The 4,471-nt window shown below is 46.3% G+C and overlaps 1 pseudogene across 1 annotated transcript; it reads right to left on the reverse strand.

Annotated features, from left to right (window-relative positions):
* Window positions 1-2,045: 2,045 nt before the first annotated feature.
* Window positions 2,046-2,471, reverse strand: LOC308275671 (large ribosomal subunit protein bL27m-like; annotated as a pseudogene). Its single transcript has one exon. The product of its transcript is annotated as a large ribosomal subunit protein bL27m-like (transcript).
* Between the last annotated feature and the right edge of the window lie 2,000 nt (window positions 2,472-4,471).

Here is a 4,471-nt window from a genome sequence, read left to right on the forward strand (position 1 = left end):
TCCTGGAAGCCCTTCTACCTCCGGGCTACACTCCCAGACCTATTTTTACATTTTTTTATTTGGAAACAGGGTCTCCTAAGCCAGCGCGCGTGGCTGGCTTCGAACCTGCGCGGTCCTCCTGTCTCTGCCTCCCAAGCGCGGGGATGACAAGCGTGCGCCACCACGCCCGGCGATTGTCAGAACTTTAAATGTCAAATAATACCAAGAATTAAAAAGGATGTGGGAGCCAGGCATGGTAGCTCTATCTGTAATCCCAGCTACTCAGGAGGCTGAGCTAGGAGGATCGCAGGTTCAAGGCCAGGCTGGACAACCTAGTGAGCCCTTGTCTTAAAAATTTAAAAAGAGATGAAGAGAGCAGGTGCAGGCCTGCAATCCCAGTGCTTGGGAGGCGGAGACAGGAGGATCACAGGTTCAAGGCCAGCCTCAGCAATGTAGTGAGACTCTTAGCAACTTAGCAAGAGTGTGTACGCGCGCGCGTGCGTGCGTGAGAGAGAGAGAGAGAGAGAGAGAGAGAGAGAGAGAGAGAGACTGGGAATATAGTTGAGAAGTAGAATGCCCCTGGGTTCAGTTAATTTAAAAGGGTGGGGCTGTGGTTGTCACTCAGTGGTAGAATACTTGTCTTAAGGCCTTGGATTCAATCCCCAGGCTTAAAAAAAAAAATGCAGTGCATACTGCTGGTGATTGTATGCAACTACTTGGAAAACAATTTGGCATCATCTGGAAAGTCGAAGATGTGCAAATTCTATGCTGGAGCAGAAAAAAACCTCTACAGAATATCTTGCCTGTTCCCTGGGAAGGAGGGGGTGTACATTAGTGTTCAAAACAGCATTGTTTACCATAGCAGGACCCTGGAATCAAACCAAATATTTATCAAGAGGACAATGGTAAATAAATTTCAGTATAGCCAGGCGTGGTGGCGCACGCTTGTAATCCCAGCACTTAAGAGGCTGAGACAGGAGGATGGCGCAGGTTCGAAGCCAGCCTCAGCTACTGAGTGAGGCTCTCAGCAACTTAGTGAGACCCTGTTTCCAAATAAAATATAACATAGGTCTGGGAGTATAGCCCGGAAATAGAAAAGCCCCTGGGTTCCACCCCCAGTACCAAAAAAAGAAAAGTTTCAGTATAGGTAAACAAAGGAATATTATATAGCAGTAAAAATAAATGAACTACTGTCATGCACATCAACACAGGCGGATATTGCAAACGAGCTGCATGAAAGAAGTAAGTTGCAGAAGTATACGTGCAGCCTGACACCATTTTTATGAAGTTCAAAACAAAAAAAATGAGCGGTAAAGGTTAGAGATACAGACTATCTAGGTCGTAATAAACAACATTCAGGAAGGAGGAAGGGACATTTGGAATAGGGGAGGAGTCCACAGGGCTCTTTGGAGGCGTGCATGATATTTTTTCTTTTTACTCTTTCTTTCTTCCTTCCTTCCTTCCTTTCTTTTTTTTTTTTTTTTTTTTTTTTGCAGGTCTGGGATGGAACCCAGGGGCATTCGACCTCTGAGCTACACCCCCTGCCCTATTTTTAATTCTTTATTTATTTTGAAACCGGGTCTCACTGAGTTGCAGAGGGCCTCACTAAGTAGCTGAGGCTGTCCGCGAACCACGATCCTCCGGTCTCAGCCTCCCAAATGCTGGGATTACAAGCGTGCACCACCACGCCCGACTGCATGATATTTTTTCTTAGTCTACATTTGGGTGCCTATGTGCTTATCTTATTAGTCCTTTGCCTAATATATACATTATATTTATTTTTTGAATGTTATTTATTTATGGTACTAAAGAATGAACTCAGGGTCATTCTACCTCAGACCTATACCCCTGGCCCTTTTTATTATTATTTTTTTGTGACTCCAGCTAGCTTTATTTAGGTCCAGGTCAGGGCTCCAAAGTGTTCCACAGCAGTCAGCCTCCTGCGGTCACGGCCAGCAGACTTCTTCCTCAGAAGCCGTGTCATCACCCCAGTACCTGACAACTTCGCCATCGCTCTCTCCTGTCTTCTGGGCTCTAGCCTCTGCCCAAAGTCCTCAACCAGGAGTTCAAAGCATGGTGCCCTCGGGTTTGGCAGGAACCACGTGGACAAAGGCCTTGTGGAGCACAGCACCCTTGGGCAGACCGGTGACCAGTCCCATAGCCTCCATGATGCTGGGACTGGCACGCAGACGTCCTGAGGGCATCGGCCCAGCCCCTCCTCCAGGGCGCAGACATTTGTCCTCCCCAGCCCATCGTGGGCACCTGGCTGCCAGGGGAGCTGGTGCTGAGTCCCAGGATGCTGCAAACGTGAACACAGTGACCTTCCATTTTCTTGATGCCATAGTGCTTGCCTGGTGACTTTCCACCAAGGTTTTTGGAGCTGCCACCTGTCTTCTCGGATGCACGTCTCACGGCAAGAGCTGTAGCTGGATGGGGCTCAACAGGGCCGTAACCGCTGCCCGCATGCTCAGAGCCAGTGCCACCGACGCCATGTTTGCCTCACACTTGCTTCCGGTCTTCAGCCCTTTTCATTTTGAAACAAGGTCTCACTAGGTTGCTGAGATTCTCACTTCGTTATGCTGGCCTTGAACCTGCATCCTCTTGTCTCTGCCTCCCCAAGTTCTGGGATTATAGATTCGCGTCACCATGCTCAGCTGAATGTATCATTTTAAAACCTCAATAAAAAGCCGGGCGTGGTGGTGCACACTTGTAATCCCAACATTTGGGAGGCTGAGACTAGAGGATCGCGGTTCACGGACAGCCTCAGCTACTTAGTGAGGCCCTCCGCAACTCAGTGAGACCCTGTTTCAAAATAAAGAATAAGAAGATTTCTGGGAAGATGGCAACTAAGAAAAGCAGCGTTTACGAGTCCTGCTAACACTCGATCTCTATTGCCACAAAATCATCACTTTTCATAGCCAGAAAACACTATCAGCAGAGAAATAAAAAATGTAAACACAAGGGACAGAGAAAAAGAAGACTAAAAGAACAACCAGAGACCAGAAAATAAACCAGCCCGCATTGCTGCGGTGGAACTGCGCTGGCACCATCCTGCCTCACAGCAGGCTCTAGAGAGGAAAGGTAAACAAGGAGCTGAAGTGAGCAGTTGCAGGTCATTCGGGTGTAATTCAGCAGTTCTTTCAGCGTAAAGATCATCTAAAACTCCCAGTGGACAAGCTCATCATGCCTTCTGGGGACTCAAACGGAGCTCAAAACCAGAAAAGAAATACACTAGCCTCACGGCCAAGGGCGTGGCAGCAGTGCCATATTGCCAGCAACAGTGGCGAGTTCACCATGCCCGCGACAGCTCCAGATCAGTGCACACAATAAACGTAAGTGAAACTGTGGCCCCTAAAGGAGAAATCCCAGCACTGCACCCACAGGGACTTGCACAGCTATGATAATCTCCCTGGGTCTGAGATTTATCAGTCCAACCCAGTGAAGGAGTAGTGGTAGCAAAGATACCACACCCTAGTCGCAGCTCCCCTTGGGAAAATGCCCAGCTCGGCACCCCCATGGTCTCACTCAGCCTCGATTAACTTCCTGGGTCTGAGACTTTGCGATACAGCCCAGTAAAGGAGTAGTGGCAGCTGAGATTACCACAAACTAGAGACCCAGAGCACCCTAAGTGAAGTTGTGGTGACCGGGGAAGAACCCAGAGAAGGCACAAACTTCTGAAATCATGGGAAAGAGGAACAACAATAGAGCAATGAACGCCCACAACCCCATAATATCAGAACCTGATAACACAGAAATTCAGAGATCTCCACAAGATCAAATAAGGAATATAACTGTAGAAATAATACAGGACCTTCTAAAATAATTTAGAGAGAGTCTAAAAGAAATAAAGGATGCAATCATTGAAGTAATGTCATCAATTCAAACTATAAACAATCGATTAGGCCACATGGAGAATAGAATCTTGCTCCTAGAAGATGATCACTCCAAAAATGAACACATAATTTATAACTTAGAAAAAAAATATCAGACAGCAGGAATCTGACATTGAAGAAATATGGGCCCATTTTAAGAGAGGTAACCTAAGAATAATCGGAATAGAGGAGGGAAAAGAAGGTGAAACTAAAGGGATCAATAATCTCTTCAAAGAAATAATAGCAGAAATATTTCTAAACATAGAACAAGAGGTCGATACACAGGTCCAGGAAACTTATAGAACTCCCTTTAGACAGGATCAGAGGAAAGGTTCCCCATGCCACATAATTGTCAAAATGACCAATGTGGAAGCCAAGCAGAGAATCTTAAAGGCAAAAAAAAAAAAAAAAAAAAAAGCCAAATGCCATTCAGAGGCAAACCAATTAGAATCACTCCAGACTTCCCAAACCAAGTCATGAGAGCCAGAAGGGCTTGGAGTAACATATTCCAAGCTCTGAAAGAAAACAACTTCCAGCCAAAAATTTCCTACCCAGCAAGACTTTCTATCAAATTAGATGGGGAAATAAGAAGCTTCCATGACAAACAGAAACTGAAGGAA

Source organism: Muscardinus avellanarius, assembly GCF_963383645.1.
Source record: "Muscardinus avellanarius genome assembly, chromosome: 16".
Lineage (NCBI taxonomy): Eukaryota > Metazoa > Chordata > Mammalia > Rodentia > Gliridae > Muscardinus > Muscardinus avellanarius.